This window comes from Phyllobates terribilis, unplaced genomic scaffold (assembly GCF_046119375.1).
Source record: "Phyllobates terribilis strain yellow unplaced genomic scaffold, ASM4611937v1 Scaffold_673__1_contigs__length_839561, whole genome shotgun sequence".
Taxonomy (NCBI): Eukaryota; Metazoa; Chordata; class Amphibia; order Anura; family Dendrobatidae; genus Phyllobates; species Phyllobates terribilis.
The window spans coordinates 205462-233387 of record NW_027363433.1 but is presented as its reverse complement, the minus strand read 5'-3'; the positions used below and the strand labels follow the sequence as shown (position 1 = coordinate 233387).

Genomic DNA, 27926 nt, shown 5'->3' with positions numbered 1-27926 from the left:
CCACAGCTCCCTACGCTCTGTATGATGGTCCCCACAGCTCCCCACACACTGTATGATGGTCCCCACAGCTCCTTAGATACTTTCCGATGGTCCCCACAGCTCCTTAGACACTGTATGATGGTCCCCACAGCTTCCTACACACTGTATGATTGTCCCCACAGCTCCATAGATACTGTATGAGGGTCCCCACAGCTCCCTAGACACTGTATGATGGTCCCCACAGCTCCCTATGCTCTGTATGATGGTCCCCACAGCTCCCTATGCTCTGTATGATGGTCCCCACAGCTCTCTACACTCTGTATGATGGTCCCCACAGTGCCCTATGCACTGTATGATGGTCTTCACAGCTCCATATGCATTGTATGATGGTCTCCACAGCTCCCTATGCATTGTATGATGGTCCCCGCAGCTCCTTATGCACTGAATGATGGTCCCCACGGCTCCTTATACACAGTATGATGGTCCCCACGGCTCCTTATGTACTGTATGATGGTCCCCGCAGCTCCCTACGCTCGGTATGATGGTCCCCACAGCTCCCTATGCACTGCATAATGGTCCCCACAGCTCCCTATGCCCTGTATGATGGTCCCCACATCTCCCTATGCACTGTATGATGGTCCCCACAGCTCATTAGGCACTGTATGATGGTCTCCACAGCTCCCTATGCATTGTCTGATGGTCCCCACAGCTCTCTACGCACTGTATGATGGTCCCCGCAGCTCCTTATACACTGTATGATGGTCCTCACAGCTCCTTATGTACTGTATGATAGTCCCCACAGCTCCCTACACTCTGTATGATGGTCCCCACAACTCCCTATGCACTGCATAATGGTCCCCACAGCTCCCTATGCACTGCATAATGGTCCCCACAGCTCCCTATGCACTGCATAATGGTCCCCACAGCTCCCTATGCACGGCATAATGTCCCCACAGCTCCCTATGCACTGCATAATGGTCCTCACAGCTCCCTATGCACTGCATAATGGTCCCCACAGCTCCCTATGCACTGTATGATGGTCTCCACAGCTCCCTATGCACTGCATAATGGTCCCCACAGCTCCCTATGCACGGCATAATGTCCCCACAGCTCCCTATGCACTGCATAATGGTCCCCACAGCTGCCTATGCACTGCATAATGGTCCCCACAGCTCCCTATGCACGGCATAATGTCCCCACAGCTCCCTATGCACTGTATGATGGTCCCCACAGCTCCCTATGCACTATATGATGGTCCCCACAGCTCCCTATGCACTGCATAATGGTCCCCACAGCTCCTTATGCACTGTATGATGGTCCCCACAGCTCCCTATGCACTATATGATGGTCCCCACAGCTCCCTATGCACTGCATAATGGTCCCCACAGCTCCCTATGCACTGCATAATGGTCCCCACAGCTCCCTATGCACGGCATAATGTCCCTACAGCTCCCTATGCACTGCATAATGGTCCCCACAGCTCCCTATGCACGGCATAATGTCCCTACAGCTCCCTATGCATTGCATAATGTCCCCACAGCTCCCTGTGCACTGCATAATGGTCCCCACAGCTCCCTATGCACTGCATAATGGTCCCCACAGCTCCCTATGCACGGCATAATGTCCCCACAGCTCCCTATGCACTGTATGATGGTCTCCACAGCTCCCTATGCACTGCATAATGGTCCTCACAGCTCCCTATGCACTGTATGATGGTACCCACAGCTCCATATGCATTGTCTGATGGTCCCCACAGCTCCCTATGCACTGCATAATGGTCCCCACAGCTCCCTATGCACTGTATGATGGTCTCTACAACTCCTTATAACTGGCATAATGGTTCCTACAACTCCCTATATCCTGTAAAATGGCCCTCACAGCCCCATATATACAGTACTGTATGATGGCCCCCGCAGCCCAATATATACTGTATGATGGCCCCCACACCCACTTGTACACTATATTATGGCCCCTACAGCTCCCTTTATACTGTATGATGGCCCCACAGCCCCTTATAAACTGTATGATGGCCCCCATACCCACTTGTACACTATATTATGGCCCTTACAGCTCCCTTTATACTGTATGATGGCCCCCGCAGCCCAATATATACTGTATGATGGCCCCCATACCCACTTGTACACTATATTATGGCCCTTACAGCTCCCTTTATACTGTATGATGGCCCCACAGCCCCTTATAAACTGTATGATGGCCCCCATACCCACTTGTACACTATATTATGGCCCTTACAGCTCCCTTTATACTGTATGATGGCCCCCGCAGCCCAATATATACTGTATGATGGCCCCCACACCCACTTGTACACTATATTATGGCCCCTACAGCTCCCTTTATACTGTATGATGGCCCCACAGCCCCTTATAAACTGTATTCTGGCACCCACTCCCCATTTTATATAATATGATGGCCCCACTGCCCCTTATATATAGCATGATGACTCCCATAGCCCCTTATAGTATGATGGCACCCACACCCCTTATATATACAGGTGCATCTCACTAAATTAGAATATCATCAAAAGTTTATTTATTTTAGTTCTTCAATGCTGAAAATGAAACTCATATATTATATAAAGTCATTACAATCAAAGTGATCTATTTCACGTGTTTATTTCTGTTAATGTTGATGATTATGGCCAGGGGCGCACATAGAAATCATGAGGCCCCATAGCAGAAGCTCTAATTGGACCCCCCCACCAAAAAAATAAAGAAATATTTGTCTGTGTCACAGAAGAGCCGATCTCACAACTTTCCAGCCTTTACTTCGTTTTTCTAATTTTCCTCCTACTGAAGTCCTAGATCCCTCTTTCATTGCCCCCATGAAGTATGATGCCAATAAAAGTGCCCCCCAAACACAGTATGATACCCCCATGGTGCATTCCTCCACATTAGCCTCTACATGAACAGTATAATGACCTTATTGTGCCCCACTTCAACTCCCAAGGCAAAGTATGGTGACCCTAACACTGTATGATTCCCCCAACTGTGACTCCCACACAGCCCTCCATACAGTATAATGGGCCTACATACAGTATAATGGCCCACACTAGCCCTCCAAACAGTATAATGGCCCCACACAGCCCTCCATACAGTATAATGGGCCTACATACAGTATAATGGCCCACACTAGCCCTCCAAACAGTATAATGGCCCCACACACCCCTCCAAACAGTATGATGGACCCCACACAAACCTTCACACCGTATAATTGCTTTCATACAGTATAACGGCCCCCCACATAGCCCTCAAAATATCAAGTTATACAGATTTCTGATTCAAATGATGGACAGTATTCACACAGGTGGTCACCACCGATAATGTAACTATTAGAAACCAGGAAGGGTATTAGAAGAAAAGGTGTGTGAATAAAATGTAACTTTTATTAGTAAGATTAAAATATATTAGTTCAATTTCATACATCAAAAAGATGTATATAGGGCCACTGCTATGATGGATTTTAAGCAGTTATTCCTGACTACAATATGGCAGCACCAGTATGGATTTTCCAACCAATGTCCCTACAATTAAATGGTTGGGTATTATAATTTTATTGTCCCAACTGTCTTAGTTTGGACCTGTCAAATTATTTATAATATATGTGCCATATATTTAGATACAATCTAAATGCAAGAGTCGACCAGTGTAATCACCATTGATCAGCTTGCTGTTAGCCTCTCAGATGTGCCTGTGTAGCTGGTAAGTCAATGACAATGTTGCGTGGAGAGACATATATTAATATGGTGGTGCGATCCTGTAACAGGGAGTTGTAACATAGGTCACAATTGTATCTTCTTAAGCAGCTAATATCCCATCTAAGATAGGTCGCTACATGCGTATGGAGATTTAACCAGCACGTACAGCGGTATGTCTCCCTGTCTCCTCAAATACCCCACACATTGGCCGCGTGCCGATAGTATACACGCGGTCAGTGCCGCTGGTTTGTCCGGCAGAGACAGTCTCGTGAGTATCATGCATGTATCACCCTGTCTCTCCTACAGCGTTCTCACTCTGATCATGTGCAGGTGGTACGCACGTGGTCAGTGCCGTTTTATCGTTTCAGCCGGCAGGATTAAGTTAATATTGAGATAACAGCGGCACATGGCAGAGCCAAAAGACAGTATAGGAGATCTTAGTGTTATCTCACTATTAACTTAATCCTGCCGGCTGAAACGATAAAACGGCACTGACCACGTGCACATGATCAGAGTGAGAACGCTGTAGGAGAGACAGGGTGATACATGCATGATACTCACGAGACTGTCTCTGCCGGACAAACCAGCGGCATCTTCCAGCCACGAGGCAGCAGCAGCTGGTTTTCTTCATGCCTACATAGGAGTTGTACCTGTCACAACTCCATCAGGTGAGTGTAACCAGCACTCTCTTACTCTCCCTCCATAGGGTATCACCCTATTGTGCGCTCTGTTTCCCACATTTAGATCTACATTCCCGAAAAATGAAAACGCCGCGGCTTTCGGATCTCGGAAAGTGGCGACACAAGCAAATTATTTTTACAAATTTCTGTTTTTTTTTTCATCACTTAAATATAAATCCTATAAATCGTCACTTAAGTAGAACAGATGAAGCTTTACTACCTCCTGCTCCAGCTCCAGCACTTCACCGCTGCCGCTGATCTTTAGTCACTGGCTTCAAGGGTGACATCATGACTGCAGCTCTGCAGCCAATCACTAGGCTCAGTGGCCCATGCTGACAGAGCTTCTAAGCTCAGTGATTGGCTGCAGCAATGATGTGTGCTGAAGTTGAGCCATCACCCCTGCAGCCTGTCACAATAGAGCACAGGAAGCGCTGAAGATCCAGAGCTGGAGCCGCAGGAGAAAGTAAAGCTCTGTGTGTTTTCTCTACCACTGGGAACCTCCTATATATTACATAAAAACATTCCTGAAAACCCCTTTAATCTGACTTTATAGAAAAAGTCTATATCCGGCTACTGTCCTCCCCTGATGAAACACAAAATATGCCAAGTGTGAACAACTCCTGTCCCCAAATGAGGACTTGCAGGCTATCAGTTGATAGTCGGGGGTCCGGCAGTGAACACCCTCAGCAATCAGCTGTGTTTTGCTGGACGTAGTGGCCTCTCCAGGACACATGTGGTATTACATGGCTCGTTTCAGAATAATATGTAATATGTAATACATGATATCTTGAAGTCTTCCAGAAGAAGATATTGGCAGACAGGTAATGACTTATTACCTACCAGCCATTGTCTCCTTTATCACTCGCTAGTTCTTATACACATTTGGATGATTTCACATCTTCGTTGGAAGCCGTATTAGGAACCTCCATCGCAGATTTTATCTTTTAGGATGAGTTCTCAGCCAACAGCTATTTGGCCATTGTTCACATGACGTAAGCCTACGTTATATACACCAATATGCAGCAGGATACACGAGATCCAGGGAAATATCCGATCGCCAAAAATGGGGTCAAGAATGGTATGTGGGGCCTTCTCATCCCCCAATCCTGGTATGTGTGGCCCCCTCATCCCCCAATCCTGGTATGCATAGCCCCCTCATCCCCCAATCCTGGTATGTATGGCCTCCTCACCCCCTAATCCTGGTATGTGTGGCCCCATCACTGCACACACAAAAAATAAACACTTATACTCACCTTCCTTCCTCACCTCTGCTCCAGAGCTGCTGAGTTCTGTCTGCCAGCAGTTCATGTTGGTATCTGAGCAGCGCGCGCTCTCAGTTGTTGAGGTGAGCTGCTGCCGGCATATTCACTCCTCTCCACGCCGGGACCATGAGCGTTGACAAGCGTGAATATGCATTCTCTTTAGTAGCGGGCACTGTAAGTTGGAGCCACGGCTCAGCGCTCCTCCGTGCCCGCTACTAAAGAGAATGAATATTCCCTCTTCTCCATGCCCATGGAAGTGGAGAAGAGGGAATATTCATGTCCCTTTAGCAGCGGGCACACGTGGTAGCTACAGCAGCCGCTACTGCGTGTGCCCGCTCCTCCGCCGCCGCAACCTCCCACCCCCCCAATACTCACCTATCCTCCTCGCTCCCCCCGAGGCTCACGGGCCCCATAGCAGTAGTGTGGCCTGCCACCATTGGCGGTACGCCACTAATTATGGCTTACAGCCAATGAAATCACAAAAGTCATTATCTCAGTAAATTAAAATACTTTATAACATCAGCTTGAAAAATGTTTTTAAAATCCGAAATGTTGGCCTACTGACATGTATGTTCAGTAAATGCACTCAGTACTTGGTCGGGGCTCCTTTTGCATCAATTTCTGCATCAATGCGGCAATGTGGCATGGAGGCGATCAGCCTGTGGCACTGCTGAGGTGTTATGGAAGCCCAGGTTGCTTTGATAGCAGCCTTCAGTTCGTCTGCATTGTTGGGTTTGGCGTCTCTTATCTTTCTCTTGACAATACCCCATAGATTCTCTATAATAGATTCTCTATGGGGTTAAGGTCATGTGAGTTTGCTGACCAATTAAGCAGAGTGATACTGTTGCTTTTAAACCAGGCATTGGTACTTTTGGCAGTGTGGACAGGGGCCAAGTCCTGCTGGAGAATGAAATTTCCATCTCCAAAAAGCTTGTCGGCAGAGGGAAGCATGACGTGCTGTAAAATGTCCTGGTAGACGGCCGGCTGACTTTGGTGTTGATAAAACACAGTGGACCTACACCAGCAGATGACATGGCTCCCCAAACCATCACTGGTTGTGGAAACTTCACACTAGACCTCAAGCAGCTTGGATTTTGTGCCTCTTCACTCTTCCTCCAGACTCTGAGACCTTGTGGAGTGTGTCAATGACTGCCTTCTGGACATCTGTCAAGTCAGCAGTCTTCCCCATGATTGTGGAGCCTACTGAAACAGACTATGGGACATTTTTAAACACTTAGGAAGCCGTTGCAGGTGTTTTTTGTTAATTATTCTAATTTACTGAGATAATGACTTTTGTGTTTTCATTGGCTGTAAGCCATAATCGTCAACATTAACAGAAATAAACACTTGAAATAGATCCCTCTGTGTGTAATGACTCTATATAATATATGAGTTTCACTTTTTGTATTGAAGAACTCAAATAAATTATCTTTTTGATGATATTGTAATTTAGTGAGATGCACCTGCATATGATGACTGTTGCCCCCAGTGGAATATATGCGGTGTCTATTTTGGGATATTTTAGTATACCCATGATGATACTATAGACAGCCATTATACCTGGAATGGCCTCTTCCTTGCGTGCCTTGCTTTTTTTTGCTTACATGTCTAACAATCACATATGTGTTGTGTCCCTTCCCCCATCATCCTATTCTTCTATTGCTGAATAAATATGATAGATTTTATACTCCCTGGACTCCTTTGATGGTCTTTTACCCTGCGGGGTTTTCTCTCATATATGGACTCACTGTGTGGTGGTGATGGTAGAGGACATTGTGTAGCAGGATCATTTTGGCCTTGTATAGTAGTAATTTTGGGAATATTGGTCTTTGTATAGTGTATATAGCAGCAGTGGTATACTGTAATTATATATGTATAAATCCTCTTTTAAGTGGCAGGGAGGTTATATGGGGAAACATGTACTTTGGGGCTGGGGTCCCTGATCTCTTAGGACTCCAGCAACGCTCCTGCACTGGGGAAAAGCAGGGTCTGGAGGACACTTTAATATCATCATTTTATGGATATGACGCCAAAGAAACTAATGAAGTGCTTTGCAAAGTGCCAGAATTTTCACAATTCTGAAAAAAAATTGTAAGTTTAGTTCCACTATAAGTGATGTTAATTCTCTACTGAGAGCTAACCTTCTGAGACAGTTTATCAATGCGCTGTGTGAATTGTCACATTAAGCTTTGCTACATCTATACATAGTGAAGTTCAGGATCAAAATGCTGCAGGTCCCATCTCTTCTACAGAACAATCCCATGGAAATAAAGCTGATCATTTTATCAGACGGGATCATTAGAACTTACCTGGATGGATCCTTTGTTTCTGGTGGTTTCTTTCCCAGGTCGTCATTAAGGCCCTTTACAATAAGCTCCAAAAACTCATCGGACTTTCTGAATCTTTCAAGCGTTTTCTCCATCACAGAAAGGACAGAAAGGAGGCGCTTATCCTGGCAGAGGAGAATCACAGATATATTGTTCTACATCTTCCAGATGTTTGGATTTATCTACAGACTAATGATTAATCTCGCATGAAGAATGATAATATTATAAGAGATCACAATTTTTGGGTAAAATTATTCAGTTTTAAAAGAATATATATATAGCAATTACATTATTCTGACAAGACCAATTTTTTATTTTTTTCCTCCCTTTTTCCCAAAAAATATAACTTTGTTTTTTCATTAACAGACGGAGGGCTTGTGTTTTGTGGGACTAGTTGTTCTTTGGAACGACAACATTCAATTTACCACATAAAGTATTGAAAAATGGGGGAAAAAATCAAAGTAAGGTTATTATTTTTGTTTCTTTGTTTTTTTTTATGAACATTTAAAAAAAAATGTGGTTTGTGAGACCATTTTCATCTTGCGAAGACCTAATTTTATAAAATGATCCCATTGATGGAGTTGTCGGCTTTCTCTTGTGGAGAGATCAGTAGTTACAAGTTTCTGATTGCATTTTTGGGAGGGAAGTAGAGTGACCCAAAAACCACAACCACAACTATGGCACTTTACTGTCCTTTACAGCATTGACCCGACGTGTAATAGATTTATATATAATGAAAGATTGTACTTATGTCAATGCAGCAGAAACTAATATTGTTTTACGCTTTTTCTTTTTTATAGTTGGCCAGAAAACCGCAGAACCTTAAGCAGAAAATGACATGAATGAGAACATCTGCCCGGCTTGTACCGGATCCGGGGGTGTTACGTACAAGGCGAAGCTCCCAGAATAAGGATTTGCTTCATTTTGGTGCAGAGTTTCTAGTAGTTTCTGGTTACTACTGTTACAGGCAGATGCCGTCTGCATAATACAGCCAGCACCGCCTCAACCCCTCCATGCATGTGGACCCCGGCACAAACACTCAGGTACATCCTTTTATGCTAAGACATTAATAATTCTACAATTATCACCCACAACTTATATACAGAAACCCCCCAACCGTCCCCGATCCAATGGGACTGTCCGGCGGTCGCTGGAGGTCGGGGCTATGTCCTGACGAGCTGTGTTCTGTCAGGACAGTCTGTGTAGTACAAGAATGTCTCATGCCGTGCTGCTGTGATCGCTCCTGGAGAGGGGCAGCATCCGCTCCGTATGCCTCGTACATGCCCGGCTCCGCTCCGTACACCTCGTACACACACGCGGCTCCGCTCCGCACGCCTCGTACACGCCCAGCTCCGCTCCGCACGCCTCGTACACGCCCAGCTCTGCTCCGTACACCTCGTACACCCCCGGCTCCGCTCCGCACGCCTCGTACACACACGGCTCCGCTCCGCACGCCTCGTACACACGCGGCTCCGCTCCGCACGCCTCGTACACACGCGGCTCTGCTCCGTACGCCTCGTACACGTGCGGCTCTGCTCCGTACGCCTCGTACACGCGCGGCTCTGCTCCGTACGCCTCGTACACGCGCGGCTCTGCTCCGTACGCCTCGTACACGCGCGGCTCCGCTCCGTACGCCTCGTACACGCGCGGCTCCGCTCCGTACGCCTCGTACACGCGCGGCTCCGCTCCGTACGCCTCATACACGCGCGGCTCCGCTCCGTACGCCTCGTACACGCGCGGCTCCGCTCCGTACGCCTCGTACACGCGCGGCTCCGCTCCGTACGCCTCGTACACGCGCGGCTCCGCTCCGTACACCTCGTACACGCGCGGCTCCGCTCCGTACACCTCGTACACGCGCGGCTCCGCTCCGTACACCTCGTACACGCGCGGCTATGCTCCGTACACCTCGTACACGCGCGGCTCTGCTCCGTACACCTCGTACACGCGCGGCTCTGCTCCGTACACCTCGTACACGCGCGGCTCTGCTCCGTACACCTCGTACACGCGCGGCTCTGCTCCGTACACCTCGTACACGCGCGGCTCTGCTCCGTACACCTCGTACACACCCGGCTCCACTCCGTACACCTCGTACACACGCGGCTCCGCTCCGTATACCTCGTACACACGCGGCTCCGCTCCGTACACCTGGTACACACGCGGCTCTGCTCCGTACACCTCGTACACACGCGGCTCTACTCCGTACACCTCGTACACACGCGGCTCTGCTCCGTACACCTCGTACACACGGCTCCGCTCCGCACACCTCGTACACGCGCGGCTCTGCTCCGTACACCTCGTACACACGCGGCTCCGCTCCGTACACCTCGTACACGCGCGGCTCCGCTCCGTACACCTCGTACACACACGGCTCCGCTCCGTACACCTCGTACACACACGGCTCTGCTCCGTACGCCTCGTACACACGCGGCTCCGCTCCGTACACCTCGTACACACGCGGCTCCGCTCCGTACACCTTGTACACACACGGCTCTGCTACATCCACACTGTAAACCCCTCCTGACCCCACACATAAACTTCAGCTCATCCAGCACCATGACAACCAGCACAGCAGAGTGCTGCATCCACTGAGGCCCCTGATCATGTGACCCCTGACTCCTCCCCTCCTGTGACCTCATCACAGCTCCTGTGCGCACAGAGCAGCCATATATGTGGTGGCGGCTCTGCAGGTGGAGGTATGTGGAGACCCCATTACTGGGCGCAGGGGGCATTAACCCCTTCAGCACGGAGACTCTTTTGGGGTCTTGTGTTGCCCCTTTATAAGAATCATAAGGTTTTTGTTCTGTTTCCTGTAATAGATACATACGACCCAACTATGGAGACAGGAAGGGAGGAAACGTATTGTTCTCATAGTACAGGGCCCCTTTACTGCCCCACAGTGTAATGCCCCCATTATACCCCTTATGCAGGATGTATGATGCCCCACACAGTGTAATGCCCCCATTATGCCCCCACACAGTCTAATGCCCCCATTATGCCCCTTATGCAGGATGTATGATGCCCCCACACAGTGTAATGCCCCCATTATGCCCCTTATGCAGGATGTATGATGCCCCCCACACAGTGTAATGCCCCCATTATGCCCCTTATGCAGGATGTATGATGCCCCCGACAGTGTAATGCCCCCATTATGCCCCTTATGCAGGATGTATGATGCCCCCACACAGTGTAATGCCCCCATTATGCCCCTTATGCAGGATGTATGATGCCCCCCACACAGTGTAATGCCCCCATTATGCCCCTTATGCAGGATGTATGATGCCCCCACACAGTGTAATGCCCCCATTATGCCCCTTATGCAGGATGTATGATGCCCCCACACAGTGTAATGCCCCCATTATGCCCCTTATGCAGGATGTATGATGCCCCCGACAGTGTAATGCCCCCATTATGCCCCTTATGCAGGATGTATGATGCCCCCACACAGTGTAATGCCCCCATTATGCCCCTTATGCAGGATGTATGATGCCCCCACACAGTGTAATGCCCCCATTATGCCCCTTATGCAGGGTGTATGATGCCCCCACACAGTGTAATGCCCCCATTATGCCCCTTATGCAGGATGTATGATGCCCCCACACAGTGTAATGCCCCCATTATGCCCCTTATGCAGGATGTATGATGCCCCCACACAGTGTAATGCCCCCATTATGCTCCTTATGCAGTATGTATGATGCCCCCCACACAGTGTAATGCCTCCATTATGCCCCTTATGCAGGATGTATGATGCCCCCACACAGTGTAATGCCCCCATTATGCCCCTTATGCAGGATGTATGATGCCCCCACTCAGTGTAATGCCCCCATTATGCTCCTTATGCAGGATGTATGATGCCCCCACACAGTGTAATGCCCCCATTATGCCCCTTATGCAGGATGTATGATGCCCCCACACAGTGCAATGCCCCCATTATGCCCCTTATGCAGTATGTATGATGCCCCCACAGTGTAATGCCCCCATTATGGCCATTATATGACGCGCCCCTGGGCCTGTGTCGCGCTGCGGTGCGCACGCGGGAGCTTACCCGGAGCCGGATCCGTGGAGGGTTGTAGTCTCGTGGCGGTGACCCGGTCCGTGCCCAGGGAGTCAAACTGGACGGCAGTCTACTAGTAGTAAATAGTTGATGACTACGCCACCCGTTGAGTGCAGCCAGGGAGCTGCTGCTGCGGGGCAGACCGCTGAGGCCGATGGTAGGATTATGCAGCGTGATAGTATAACCCCCAACGGGAGGGGTATGGTCTCAGGGCAGCCGACGTGGATGATGGGGGTAGCAGGAACCACTCAGAGACGGTACGGTGTAGTTCAGGGTCTTTACTGGTAACAACGATAGACCCTCCCGGAGTACTTGCTAGCGAACGGGGCCTGGTCAGTCCTTGAGCAGATGGGATCTCCCCTGGCCAGGCGTAGTTGTAGGCCTCCCAAACTGACTGTACTCTTCTGGCTACCTTGCTAGAAGCTGATGTAAGTAGCCCACGTCCCTGAGTGTACCGTGTGGTGCTCACCCGTATGGCCGGTGACTCGGGGCCTTCTAATGGCTTCCGCTCCACGATGGCGGTGCTGGTCCCACGCGTGTGACCGTGCCTTCGGGCTTCTGGGCCAGAGGACCTGAAATCCCCTGCCTGACGGATTCTGCTGCTGGGTAGGAGTTAGTCCCCACAGCCTCGGACTCCGGGTCCGGTTAGAAATCTTCTCAGTCAGGGCGAGCTCTTCAGCTGCCAGCCCCTGACTCCTTGTAACTCTGCTGTTTCCTATGCTGCTTCTTGTCTCTACTCCACTTGTCTGACTCACCCTGCCTCAGCCCCGGGTTTATACAGGGGAAGTTCTTCCCCTCCCAAGACTGGGCAGGAGGTGTGGCATGCACAGGATCCCTGACCAAAGGACCTCCCACCTGCTCTCAGACATAACATTACATTACTGTGGAAAACCAGACCCCTGGGGTGCCACATATACAGTATGTATGATGCCCCTCACACAGTGTAATGCCCCATTATGCCCCTTATGCAGTATGTATGATGCCCCCACAGTGTAATGCCCCCATTATGTCCCTTATGCAGGATGTATGATGCCCCTCACACAGTGTAATGCCCCCATTATGTCACTTATGCAGGATGTATGATGCCTCCACACAGTGTAATGCCCCCATTATGCTCTTTTTGCAATATGTTTGATGCCCCCCACACAGAGTAATGTTCCTACACTACCACCTTCCCCCCCACACACAGTATAATGTTCCAATAGTATCGCTTGAGGTCCTGCAGTTGGAATAAGCCCTGAGGTTTTACAGTTGAAATAATCCCTCTGGAGTCTTCCCTCTGCCTGCTCCCCTACATGTATACCCTCGAGCATGTATACTTGCATGTAGGGGAGCAGGCCTTACTAGAGATCGAGGCTTTGTACAGTAATATACTGCATGAGGATGATATCAGAGGAGCATGAGATTTACCAATTATTCTTATGGTAGCATGAGACGGACTTTACAACCCACAGAGGTTGATCAGGTAGTGCAGCTAATCTAGGATGGCACATCAATGCGAGCTGTGGTAAGAAGGTTTGCTGTGTCTGTTAGCGTAGTGTCCAGTGGCTGGAGGCACTACCAGAAGACAGGCCAGTACACCAGGAGACGTGGAGGGGACCGTATGAGGACAACAACCCAGGAGCAGGACCGCTACCTCCGCCTTTGTGCAAGGAGGAGCACTGCCAGAGGGCCCGACGTCCACAGATGGTGGTTGTGCTCACAGCCCAACACCGTGCAGGACGCTTGGCATTTACCACAGAACACCAGGATTAGCAAAGTCGCTACTGGCGCCCTGTGCTCTTCACAGATAAAAGCAGTTTCACACTGAGCACATGTGACAGACAAGTCTGGAGATGCCGTGGAGAGCGATCTGCAGCCTGCAACATCCTTCAGCATGACCGGTTTGGCAGTGGGTCAGTAATGGTGTGGGGTGGCATTTCTTTGGAGGGCTGCACAGCCCTTCATATGCTCGCCAGAGGTAGCCTGACTGCCATTAGGTACCAAGATGAGATCTCAGTCCCCTTGTGAGACCATATGCTGGTGTGGTTGGCCCTGCGTTCCTCTTAATGCAGGACAATGCCAGACCCCATGTGGCTGGAGTGTGTCAGCAGTTCCTGCAAGATGAAGGCATTGAAGCTATGGACTGGCCCTCCTGTTCCCTAGACCTGAATCCGATTGAGCTCATCTGGGACATCATGTCTCGCTCCATCCATTGCACCACTGACTGTCCAGGAGTTGGCGGATGCTTTAGTCCAGGTCTGGGAGGAGATCGCACAGGAGACCATCCGCAACCTCATCAGAAGCATGCCCAGGCGTTGTAGGGAGGTCATACAGGCACGTGGAGGCCACACACAATACTGAGCCTCATTTTGACTTGTTTTAAGGACATTACATCAAAGTTGGATCAGCCTATAGTGTGTTTTTCCACTTTAATTTTTGGGGTGACTCCAAATCCAGGCCTCCATTGGTTAATAAATTTGATTTCCATTGATGATTTTTATGTGACTTTGTCGTCAGCACATTCAACTTTGTACAGAACGAAGTATTCAATGAGAATATTTCATTCATTCAGATCTAGGATGTGTTATTTGAGTGTTCCCTTTATTTTTTTGAGCAGTGTGTGTATATATATTTATTATAAATACGCACACATATACTGCTCAAAAAATAAAGGGATTCAGGTCTGGGGAACGGGCGGGCCAGTCCATAGCTTCAATGCCTTCATCTTGCAGGAACTGCTGACACTCCAGTCACATGAGGTCTGGCATTGTCCTGCATTAGGAGAAACCCAGGCCCAACCGCACCAGCATATGGTCTCACAAGGGGTCTGAGGATCTCATCTCGGTACCTAATGGCAGTCAGGCTACCTCTGGCGAGCACATGGAGGGCTGTGCGGCCCTCCAAAGAAATGCCACCCATACCATTACTGACCCACTGCCAAACCGGTCATGCTGAAGGATGTTGCAGGCAGCAGATCGCTCTCCACGGCGTCTCCAGACTCTGTCACATGTGCTCAGTGTGAACCTGCTTTCATCTGTGAAGAGCACAGGGCGCCAGTGGCGACTTTGCCAATCCTGGTGTTCTGTGGCAAATGTCAAGCATCCTGCACGGTGTTGGGCTGTGAGCACAACCCCCATCTTTGGACGTCGGCCCCTCATACCACCCTCATGGAGTCGGTTTCTAACCGTTTGTGCAGACACATGCACATTTGTGGCCTGCTGGAGGTCATTTTGCAGGGCTCTGGCAGTGCTCCTCCTGTTTCTCCTTGCACACAGGAGGAGGTAACAGTCCTGCTGCTGGGTTGTTGCCCTCCTATGGCTCCATCCACATCTCCTGGTATCTGCTCCATGCTCTGGACACTGTGGTGACTGACACAGCTACACTTCTTGCCACAGCTCGCACTGATGTGCCATCCTGGATGAACTGCACTACCTGAGCAACTTCTGTGGGTTGTACTGTAGACACCGCCTCATGCTACTGTACCTCTAGGGGTGAGAGCAATGGCAAAATGAAAAAGTGACCAAAACAACAGCCAAAAAGGATGAGAACAGAGAGATGGTCTGTGGTCACCACCTGCAGAACCGCTCCTTTATAGGGGTATCTTGCTAATTGCCGATCATTTCTACCAGTTGTCTGTACCATTTGCACAACAGCAGGAGAAATTGATTCACAATCAGTTTTGCTTCATAACTGGACAGGTAGATTGCACAGAAGTGTTATTGGCTTGGAGTTACATTGTGATGTTTAAGTGTTCCCTTTATTTTTTGAGCAGCGTGTGTGTATATATATATAATATATTTACATATTTTTATTGATCATATATATTGTGCAAGACAAATTTGTTTTGCATCAAGTTGGAGATGACTACGGAATTGCACCCAATTCCACAAATTATATACTATTATCCAAATGATCAAAGGTTCATTATTATGCCATCAAGTTTAGTTGATTTGATAATCAGAATTATACTATATCAAATAATAAAGGAGATTATTTATGAAAAATTCTAAAGTGACTAGTGCATCAAATAGATAACAATTGATCATATCATATACTGTGTATAAAAATAATAAATAAACGATACAACAAAGATACCACCTATAAAGTACTCTTGTGCCATATTTCGATATGAAATTTATATAAGATTGATAGATTATTAATTACTAGAGATGAGCAAATGTTTTGATGTTCCGGTTCGGCAAATAAACCTGTAACATCAAAAAAATGCAAGCACCACACCTAAAATCGACTCCAGGTCTTTTATTTGCTTAATTGAGAATGAGATAACGAAGGGATTGCCCACACCTGTCCATGAAATAGCCTTGGAGTCAATTGTCCAATTACTTTTGGTCCCTTTAAAAACAGGGTTGCACATGTTAAGGAGCTGAAACTCCTAAACCCTTCATCCAATTTTAATGTGGATACCCTCAAATGAAAGCTGAAAGTCTGAACTTCAACTGCATCTGAATTGTTTAGTTTAAAATTCATTGTGGTAATGTCTAGAACCAAAATTAGAAAAATGTTGTCTCTGTCCAAATATATATGGACCTAACTGTATATGTTCTGCTCTGCGTTTTTTCTATTTTCTTACAGTACACACCACGTACAATTTACTGCACGCTTTGCATTCAATTATATATACAACATGATTACTGTTGCAATATTTATGCAGCTGTGGAGACATTTTTTGAGACCTGAACTAAATTACTCATGCCACAGCCATTTTGACCACATTTAAAAAATTTTTTGCAATTTAGCCATGCATGTCTTTGTCTCACAGTATTAGATCTCTTTGGGGATAAAATGTCTCCCCAAGATGATTGTCTCTTTGCCACAATTGAACACCCTGACTTCAGAATCTCAGATCTGACACTGTCATCATGCAATATGGGCAAATATTTATTTATTATTTTTTTTAATCTTATTAAATTGTAGACTAAATGTTAAAGCTAATGCTGGTTTCATTATCTTTTTTTTCATCAGTTTCACTCTCAGAGACATCAATTAGTTTTTCAATCACAAGCAAGAATAGAAGGAAAGGCAGCACTCACCCAGTCTTCTTTAAAACGTTCCTTTATTTTTGTGCGCGGAGGTTTGGACCCGTTGAAGCGCCGGAAGGCAGCGAAACGGCCGTTGTCCCTTTTTTCCTCTCCCCCGCACACCCTTCGGGGTCTCAGTCCAATGCTGCACGCTGAATTGCTCCACACACAAAAATAAAGGAACGTTTTAAAGAAGACTGGGTGAGTGCTGCCTTTCCTTCTATTCTTGCTTGTGATTGAAATATTTCTTGGATGTGCACCACCGTTTAAGTCTTGAAGCACATAGTCTGAATTATGCCCTGGTGATTGATCTTCTGAATAAACAGTGTGGTGGCAGAATGTTTCTCTTGCATTTGAATCAATTAGTTTTTCTCTGTCTCTTGTAGCTACGATCCTTGAAGCTCTGTCCAGAGTCCAGGGTGGGTAACCTCTCCTAATTAGTTTATCCCGACAAGTAGTGATTTCACTTTCTAGTTGTCAGCTTTACTGCAGTTACGCTTTATCCTGGGATACTCTCCCACTGGGATGGCTTTTATGGTGTGACACGGTTGACGGCTTGCAGCATGCAGTATCGTATTTCCTGAGCGGGGTTTAGAAAATGATGAAGTAGCTATACTTCCATTTCCCCCCTCCAGTCTGAGGTCCAAGAATGGAATTACAGTGGGGTGAGTATTGTATGTGAATGACAAATTAAAATCATTAAGATACTGTACAAATTCCGGTATGGCAGATATATTGCCCCTCCATATGAAGATCAAATCATCGATGTATCTGACATACCAGAGCAGACAATTCACATAAGGATTCGCAGAAGTATACAAACATTTATGCTCCCAGAAGGACATTATTAAGTTTGCGAGCGACGGGGAGTATTTAGCTCCCATGGAGACCCCCTTGCACTGAAGGAAAAAAACCTGCTTGTACATAAAAAAATATTAGTTATTAAAAATTGCACCTACAAGACAACATATTCACATAGATCAGAAGAATAAGCGCTGAATTTAAATATATGATACTTTAGTGTTTGGATAACAATATTATAGGGAATGCAAGTATACAATGACACTACATCGCAGCTAAGCCACGTGTAGTAAGGCTGCCATTCCATTTTAGATACCTGATTTAAGACATCCCTGGAGTCCTTTAAAAATCTTGCAGTTCTTTGAACTAATGGCTGCAGCAAATTATCCTTCCAATCCCCTATTAATTCAGTAACTGAGTTTATACCCGATACTATGAGTCTCATCGGGGGAGGAATTATATTTTTTTGTATGTTTGGCAGACCATATAAACCTGGCAACATTGGTTGCTCCACAATTAAATAATCCCTTTCTTTTTCAGTTATAACCTCTAGGGCAAAACCCTCTTGAATAATAGAATGGGTATCTATAACTAGCTTTTGTAATGCACACGCCCGGACTGACTGGCATGTGCGTGTATATGTAGTGATTCCACTGGACTGTACCGGAGAGTGCCAGGAGGGGCGTAACTAAGTATCTGCCAGATCCGACCAAGGTCGCACGACGGCATACGACGCCAGTGCACCAGGGAGGAACCGAGCTGAGGGACCCGGGTCTACTCCAGGTCAGACTCCGGACACGGCGGTTGGCCCACACCGGGGAATACAGGAACTGGAATGTTAGGCTGGCACACAGACTGGGGGAATAGGCGGACACGGCTGGTAAGCACGACTGGTATGCAGGCAGGGAGGTACTGGCAGGTACAACAGGTTGGTGCACAGAGTGGATAGGACCCAGTACAGACTGGGACTTCCGGAACAGAACCGCAGATGCGGTAGACAAACACAGCAGGGTGAGACCGCCCGGAGCGGCGGGCAAGAGCAGAGCAAGACGAGACCGCCAGGAGCGGAGAGTAAAGGGTCAGAGCAGAGCGAGACTGCCGGAGCGGCGAGCAAGGGGTCAGAGCAGAGCGAGACTGCCGGAGCGGTGAGCAAAGGGTCACCAGAGCGAGACTGCCGAAGCGGCGAGCAAAGGGTCAGCAGAGCGAGACTGCCGGAGCGGCGAGCAAAGGGTCAGCAGAGCGAGACTGCCGGAGCGGCGAGCAAAGGGTCAGCAGAGCGAGACTGCCGGAGCGGCGAGCAAAGGGTCAGCAGAGCGAGACTGCCGGAGCGGCGAGCAAAGGGTCAGCAGAGCGAGACTGCCGGAGCGGCGAGCAAAGGGTCAGGGCAGAGCGAGACTGCCGGAGCGGCGAGCAAAGGGTCAGGGCAGAGCGAGACTGCCGGAGCGGCGAGCAAAGGGTCAGGGCAGAGCGAGACTGCCGGAGCGGCGAGCAAAGGGTCAGGGCAGAGCGAGACTGCCGGAGAGACAGTCTGGACTGGAAATCAAATGCGCGCTCTTGCACAGTGGGAGATATACCACTATGCAAGGACGCCGCCAGGTATGTTACAGCTTTGATGTGGGATTATCTAGGACTTTTTTATATGTTGTTTTATCTGACAGCATTTGTAAATCATACATCTCTGCTTCCATTAACCGCTTCCGACCTCCCACTTGTAAGGCGGCGGTGTTCACACCGTGCAGTAACTGAGGCAGTGACCCAAGCAAGTCCAACATAAGCAGCTTTTATTCAGCACTCACGGGTAAAACAGAAAGTCCTCTAGTTTTCAGCCGGGTTAACATAAGTCCATAACAACGGTTGCCGTGGGCAACGGCTGCGCCGGGCTGCTCAGAGCCTGACTGGTGCAGAGCCTACCCAGGCGTAGGTTCAGCTACACACAGGCCCGCTAAGCCTTCCTGCTATGTCCCTAGCGGGTCCCAACACTGAACAACACTAATCCTTAATGCAGGGTTTTTAAAGGACCTGAGGCAAGAGCCACTGGAAAACCCGGGTTGGAGGGAGGAATCCGCCCCACTGCCTTCCTGTAGTCTCCTCCAAGAAATGAAGGCCCTGCCGGGTTTTACTAATCTGCCTTAGCCAGATAGCCTGACCAGGTCAATGCTCACCTTCATGCCTGCATTGCAGCCGCAGGTGTGTCGGTGGCTGCAATGCACTTCAATGGGTTTAATAGGTCTCTGTACACATTCTGGGGGATATATACCGTCCCTTGTATACGATCCCCGTCACTGCCTCACACACTGTACATAAACGTCGGTGCTGGCTGGGCTCTGTGCAGCGTCCACGTTTATGAACAATCGGCGGCCTCGCAGCGCTCAGGAACCCCAGGGTCCTGCAAGTGCTGCGGTTGCGGTGCAGAGCAACAGCTCTGACAGGTAACATCATCGGAACCTGATTGGATCAGGTCCCAATGATGCTAACCCTTTGCTATCTTCTATGCCGCGATCCATAGCGATTGCGGCATTTAGGAGATGGTGAGAGGAGAGGGGGTCGTCCACTCACCTTTCCGATGGCCCCCGTGATAGGACCTGGCGTCATGGCAGCAAGAGGTAATATGATGACTTCCTGGTCTGCCATGCACGGTGTCCTGCTAGAATCAGCCAGCAGCTGAGTCTAGCAGGAGATCTGACTGTGTAAAACTGTCTGCTCTCATGCAATGCAATACATGTCTATTGCATTGCGTAAGACTAGTGATCAGAAAAATAAAAATTGAAGTTCCATACAGGGACTAAGTAAAAATGTAAAAAAAAAAAAAAAGTATAAAAAAATGTTTTCAAACTGTTAAAAAAAAATATATATATATATATATCTCACAAAATAAAATTAAATAAATACGGTAAATAAACCAACAAATCAATATATTTATGCAAAAACAAAAAAAGTACATATGTTTGGTATCGCCGCATCCGGAACAACCCTATAAAACTGTTACACTAATTAACCCCTTCTGTAAACACCATAAAAAACGGAGCAAAAAGCTATGCTTTTACATGATACTGCCAAACAAAAACTGGAATAAAATACAATCAAAAAGCTAAATGGAAATAAAAATGTTACCGCTAAAAACGTCATCTTGTCCTGCAAAAAAAAAGCCGCCATGCAGCTCCATCAGCTGAAAGATAAAAAAGTTGTAGCTCTTTTGTAATTCTTTTGTCTATAAAATAGTTTTTATTGTGTAAAAGCGCCAAAACATAAAAAAACTATGTGTGGTATTACTGTAAACATGCTGACCCGAAGAATAACGCTGCCTTATCAATTTTACACTTGCGGAACGGTATTAAAAAAAACCTCAAAAAACAAATCCTGAATTGCTGTTTTTTGTTCATTGTACCTCCCAAAAAACAGAATAGAAAACGATCAAAAAATGTCACATGCCCAAAAATGGTTCCAATAATAACGTCAACTGGACCCGCAAAAAACAAGCCCTCACATGACTCTGTCGGCCAAAATCTGGAAAAATCATAGCTCTCAAAATATGGCGATGCAAAAACTAGATTTTGCAAAACAAAGCGTCTTTTAGTGTATGACAGCTGTCAATCATAAATACCCTATATAAATCTGGTATCACTGTAATAGCAACGACCCGAAGAATATAGTTGTCTAATCACTTATACCGCATGAGGAACGGCGTAAAAAATAAATAAAAACAATTTTTCACCTGCTGCTAATTTGTTCATTCTGCTTCCCAAAACAATGCAGTATGGCGCGTCTCCCGTTTATTCTGTGCTAAGCGCTTACACCGGGGTTTCCGTGTAAATCTCTGAAATACATGATTCAGACGGAACACCCGACGGAAGATTCCCTGTAATGAGGCTGATGGAGGCACCGTGTAGCCTATCATCCCACAGTGTCAGGTTTTTTTTAGACATGCGTAAAAGTGTGATTGGCCACAATTTTGTGCACCTCTGAAAAAAAGGACACCGCTAAACAGAGCCAAGACTGAGTCCTGAGTAACTCTGCTGCCTCACTATAGTGAATGGTTCCCTCGGGGGTTTCATCTGAATTACATCACTTGGAGATTTAGATGGAAACCCCGATGTAAGTGCCCAGCGTAGAGAGCCGGATAAACGTTATGTAAAATGTTCCCAATAAAAGCTTCAACTCAATCCACAAAAAAAGCAAGTCCCCACTCAGGTCTGTCATCTAGCGAAAATATAAGGGACTTTCAAGTTACTGGTAGCACAAAGGCTGTGGAAAAGCAAAATGGCCCTTGCCCCCCAAAAGAAATTCAGCAAATCCTGTGCTCCCAAGTCCAAATGCTCCCCTCCCTTCTGAGCCCCACAATGTGCCTAAACTATATTTGGGGTCCACATGTCTGGCATTCCTGTAGCGATGAGAGCCCGCCTAATTTACAGGTGCATGTCTACAGAAGCATGAGCTGGGCACAACGTACTGGTCACTACAACGTACTAGTCACTACAACGGCAGTTTGAAATTTTCACTCAGCAACATCCACTGCTGCATGTTTCTGGAAAACACGCATGAAGTGAAAATTGTCACTACACCTGTATGTAAATTTCCAAAGGGGTATAATTTCCAAAATGGGGTCACTTGCGGGGGGATTCTGCTCTTCTAGCACTTAGGGGCTCTGTATAGAGTCCTCAAACTATTCTACAATAATTTGTTCTCCAGGAGTCAAATAGCGCTCCCTCCCTCCTGAGTCTTGCCGTATGGCTAGGCGGTACTGTACAGCCACATATGGGGTATTGCCACGTTTAGAAGAAATTGTGTGACACATTTCGGCACCATTTTTACCCATTCCCCTCTGTGAAAATGTAAAATCTGAGGCTAAAACTATTTTTTTGTGGTAAAAATGTAATTATTTTTTCCTCACTGCCAAATGGTATAAATTTCTGTCACATGTGATGTAAATATGATCACTGCACCCCTAGATGAATTCATGAATTCATTGAGAGGTGTCGTTTGTAAAATGGAGTAATTTATGGGGGGGTTTCTTCTGTTCTGGGACCTCAGGGGCTCTCCCAGTGGGTCATATCACCTGCAAACCACAACAGTAAAATCTGCACTGTAACATGGCGCTCCTTCCCTTATGAGCTTTGCATTGTGCCTGCAAAGTAGTTTTCGACCACTTATGGGGTATTGATGTACTTAAGAGAAGCTGTTTAACATTTTCTCTTATTACCCCTTTTGAAAACTGCAAACTTGGGGTCAAAGCAACACTTGAATGGAAAAAATAGTAATATTTCATTTACTCAGCCCAATGTTATACAAGTTTGTGTATCGCCTGAGTTTTAAAAAATACTCCCTACTCCCGTAGATGAATTCCTTGAGAGGTGTAGTTTACAAAATGGTGTCACTTGTGGGGGTTTCTGCTGTTTTGGTATGTCAGCGACTCTTCAAATGTGACATGGTGTCTGCAACCTCTTCCAAGCCCTGCCGTGCGCTAAAGCAGTAGTTTTCCTCCCCATATGGGGTATCGGCTTACTCAGGAGGAATTGCACAACAAACTGCATGGTGCAATTACTCCTGTTACCCTTATGAAAATGTAAAATTGGGGGCTGAAAAACATTTTTGTGGGAAAAATGTGAAAGTTTTATTTTTACGGCTTAATGTTATAAACTTCTGTGAAGCACCTGGGGGTTTAAGGTGCTCACCACACATCTAGATAAGTTCCCTGAGTGGTCTGGTTTCCAAAATGGTGTAACTTGTGGGGGGTTTCCACTGTTTAAGCACATCAGATGCTCCCCAAACACGAGATGGCGTCCACTAGTTATTTAAGCAAATTTTACATTCAAAAAGTCAAATGGTGCTCCTTCCCTTCCGAGCCCTGCCGTGGACCCCTACAGTAGTTTTCCCTCACATATGGTGTATCAGCGTGCTCAGGAGAAACTGCACAACACATTTTGTAGTTCATTTTTTCCTGTTACCCTTGCGAAAAAAAAAAAATAATAAAAATTTGATCTAAAGTAACATTTTTGTGAAAAAAAAGTTAAATGTTCATTGTTTACTTCCATATTCCAAAAATTCCTGCGAATCACCTGAAGGGTTAATAAACTTATGGAATGTGGTTTTGAGCCCCTTGATGGGTGCAGTTTTTAGAATGGTGTCACTTTGGATTATTTTCTGTCATAAAGGCCCCTCAAAGTCACTTCAAATAAAATGTGGTCCCTAAAAAATGGTTTTGTAAATTTTGTTGGATAAATGAGAAATCAATGGTCAACTTTTAACCCCTATAACTTCCTAGCGAAAAAAATTTGGTTCCAAAATTGTGCTCATGTAAAGTAGACATGTTAGAAATGTTATTAACTATTTTGTCACATATCTTTCTGATTTAAGGGCATAAAAATTCAAAGTTTGAAAATTGCAACATTTTCAAAATTTTTGCCATGCCAAATTTCCGATTTTTTTCACAAAGTAACGCAAGTCATATCGAATAAATTTTACCACAATCATGACATACAATATGTCACGAAAAAAACAGTCTCAGAATCAGTGGGATCCGCTGAAGCATTCCAGAGTAATTACCTCATAAAGTGACAGTGGTCAGATTGACCAAAAATTGGCCTGATCACGAAGGCGTTGGTGTTAAAGGGTTAATACTACTACTCCTCCCTTGTCTGACATTCTTATGACAAGATCTTTCATACATTTTAATTCTTGAAGGGCAATCCGTTCTTTATTGGTTACATTTCACTTGACAGTCCCCATATTCGGAAATGAGTGCAGCACCTTTTACTTTTGCTGCACAACCTCCTGAAAAATATCCATTGAATCAGATCTGGACTGAATAGGATAAAATCCTAAAAATTTGACTTTGGTTTTCTTTGGATATGGGTCACACTATGACTAAGAACATCTGAGTTCGAAACATGTTATTGTGACTCGTAAGTCCCATTGTCTTGTTTTAACTTTTTCACAATAAATGGAGTTTTAACTTTTATCACATTACCTGGATTTCGTGCTGAATTTTTCGCCCTTCTGTGGAGTGGGTACGGAAAGTATTCAGACCCCTTTAAATTTTTCACTCTTTGTTTCATTGCAGCCATTTGGTAAATTCTAAAAAGTTCAGTTTTTTTCTCATTAAAGTCCACTCTGCACCCCATCTTGACTGAAAAAAAACAGAAATGTAGACATTTTTGAAAATGTATTAAAAATGAAAAACTGAAATATCACATGGTCATGAGTATTCAGACCCTTTGCTCAGACACTCATGTTTAAGTCACATGCTGTCAATTTCCTTGTGATCCTCCTTGAGATGGTTCTACTCCTTCATTGGAGTCCAGCTGTGATTAATTAAACTGATAGGACTTGATTCAGAAAAGCACACACCTGTCAATATAAGACCTCACAGCTCACAGTGCATGTCAGACCAAATGAGAATCATGAGCTCAAAAGGAACTGCCCAAGCAGCTCAGAGGCAGAATTGTGGCAAGGCACAGATCTGGCCAAGGTTACAAAAGAATTTCTGCTTTACTCAGAAATTTCACAAAGAGTGAAAAAAATAAAGGGGTCTGAATACTTACCTTGACTTCTCCAAAGTGTTTGATACCGTGCCACACAAAAGGTTGGTATATAAAATGAGAATGCTTTGTCTGGGGGATAATGTGTGTAAGTGGGTAAATAGCTGGCTGAGTGATAGAAAGCAGAGGGTGGTTATCAATGGAGTAAGCTCAGGGTATGTCAGGGTTACTAGCGGGGTGCCTCGAGGGTCTGTCTTGGGCCCTATATTATTTAATATATTTATTAATGATCTGGTGGAAGGGTTGCATAGTAAAATAGCAATATTTGCAGATGATACTAAACTTTGTAAAGTAGTTAATACAGATGAGGATAGGGCACAGCTACAGGAGGATTTAGATAAATTGGGGAGTTGGGCCAAAAAATGGCAAATGGGGTTCAATGCCGATAAATGTAACGTCATGCACATGGGAAAGAACAACAGCAGTCACCCATACATATTAAATGGGAAACCGTTGGGGAAATCTGACATGGAGAAGGACCTGGGCGTCTTGGTTAACAGCAAATTAAATTGGAGTGCCCAGTGTCAGGCAGCAGCTGCGAAGGCAAATAGAGTCATGGCATGCATCAGAAGAGGAATAGGGGCATATGATGAGAACATTGTTCTTCCTCTGTATAAAGCGCTGGTGAGGCCGCTCTTAGAATATTGTGCACAGTTCTGGGCTCCGGTGCTCAGGAAAGACATATTGGAGCTAGAGAGGGTACAAAGGAGGGCGACTAAGGTAATAAAGGGAATGGAGGGACTAGAATACCCAGAGAGGTTGTCAAAATTAGGCCTATTTACGTTGGAAAAGAGAAGGATTAGGGGAGACCTCATAAACATGTATAAATACATCAGGGGGCAGTACAGAGATATCTCCCATGACCTGTTTATACCAAGGATGGTGACAAAGACGAGGGGGCACACTATGCATCTGGAGGAAAGGAGGTTCCTGCACCAGCATAGAAGGGGATTCTTTACGGTCAGAGCCGTGGTGATGTCCAACTCACTTAATGAGTTCAAGAGAGGCCTGGACGCCTTTCTTGAGAACAATAAAAGTACATCTTATGCTTAGTTAATTAATCCAGGGATTTAATCTGACTGCCAGATTGGAGTCGGGAAGTGAATTTTTCCTCAATGATGTAAATTGGCCTATACCGCATGGGCTTTTTTTTTGCCTTCCCCTGGATCAACGCTGTGGAATAGCTGCAGTGCACAAGAAATAGGCTGAACTGGATGGCCTTATAAACTGTTACTATGTTCCATACCCACTGTGTGTGTATGTGTGTATATATATATATATATATATATATATATATATATATATATATATATATATATATATATATATATATATATATATATATATATATATATATGAAAAAAGTATTTAGTCAGCCACCAATTGTGCAAGTTCTCCCACTTAAAAATATGAGAGAGACCTGTATTTGACATCATAGGTAGACCTCAACTATGAGCGACAAAATGAGAAAACAAATCCTGAAAATCACATTGTCTGATTTGGAAATAAATTTTTTTTTCAAATTTTGGTGGAAAATAAGTATTCGGTCAATTACAAACAAGCAAGATTTCTGGCTCTCACAGACCTGTAACTTCTTTAAGAGGCTCCTCTGTCCTCCACTCATACCTGTAGTACTGGCACCTGTTTGAACTTGTTATCAGTATAAAAGACACCTGTCCACAACCTCAAACAGTCACACTCCAAACTCCACTGTGGTGAAGACCAAAGACCTGTCGAAGGACTCCAGAAACAAAATTGTAGCCTCGCACCAGGCTGGGAAGACTGAATCTGCAATAGGCAAGCAGCTTGGTGTGAAGAAATCAACTGTGGGAGCAATAATTAGAAAATAGAAGACCTACAAGACCACTGATAATCTCCCTCAATCTGGGGCTCCACACGAGATCTCACCCCGTAGGTCAAAATGATCTCAAGAACGGTGAACAAAAATCCCAGAACCACACGGGGGGACCTAGTGAATGACCTGCAGAGAGCTGGGACCAACGTTACACAGGCTACCTTCAGTAACACACTACACCACCAGGGACTCAGATTCTGCAGTGCCAGACATGTCCCCCTGCTTAAGCCATTACATGTCCAGACCCTTCTGAAGTTTGCTAGAGAGCATTTGGATGATCCAAAAGAGTATTGGGAGAATGGTCAGATGAAACCAAAGTAGAACTGTTTGGTAGAAGCACAATTCATCGTGTTTGGAGGGGAAAGAATGCTGAGATGCATCCAAAGAACACCATACCTACTGTGAAGCATGGGGGTGGCAACATCATGCTTTGGGGCTGTTTATCTGCCAAGGGACCAGGACGACTGATCCGTGTAGATGAAAGAATGAATGGGGCCATGTATCGTGAAATTTCGAATGCAAACCTCCTTCCATCAACAAGGTCATTGGAGATGAAACGTGGCTGGGTCTTTCAGCATGACAATGATCCCAAGCACACCGCCAGGGCAACGAAGGAGTGGCTTTGCAAGAAACATTTCATGGTCCTGGACTGGCCTAGCCAGTCTTCAGATCTAAACACTATAGAAAACCTTTGGAGGGA

The 27926-nt window shown here is 46.2% G+C and overlaps 1 protein-coding gene across 1 annotated transcript in view; it reads left to right on the top strand.

The window, feature by feature from the left end:
* The first annotated feature begins 10574 nt into the window (after positions 1–10574).
* LOC141235451 (uncharacterized) overlaps positions 10575–27926 on the top strand; it is a 29214-nt gene continuing 11862 nt past the window's right edge. The window contains exon 1 of the mRNA XM_073668131.1: positions 10575–10656. The gene's annotated coding sequence lies outside the window, so the exon portion shown is untranslated. The remainder of the gene's footprint in view (positions 10657–27926) is intronic.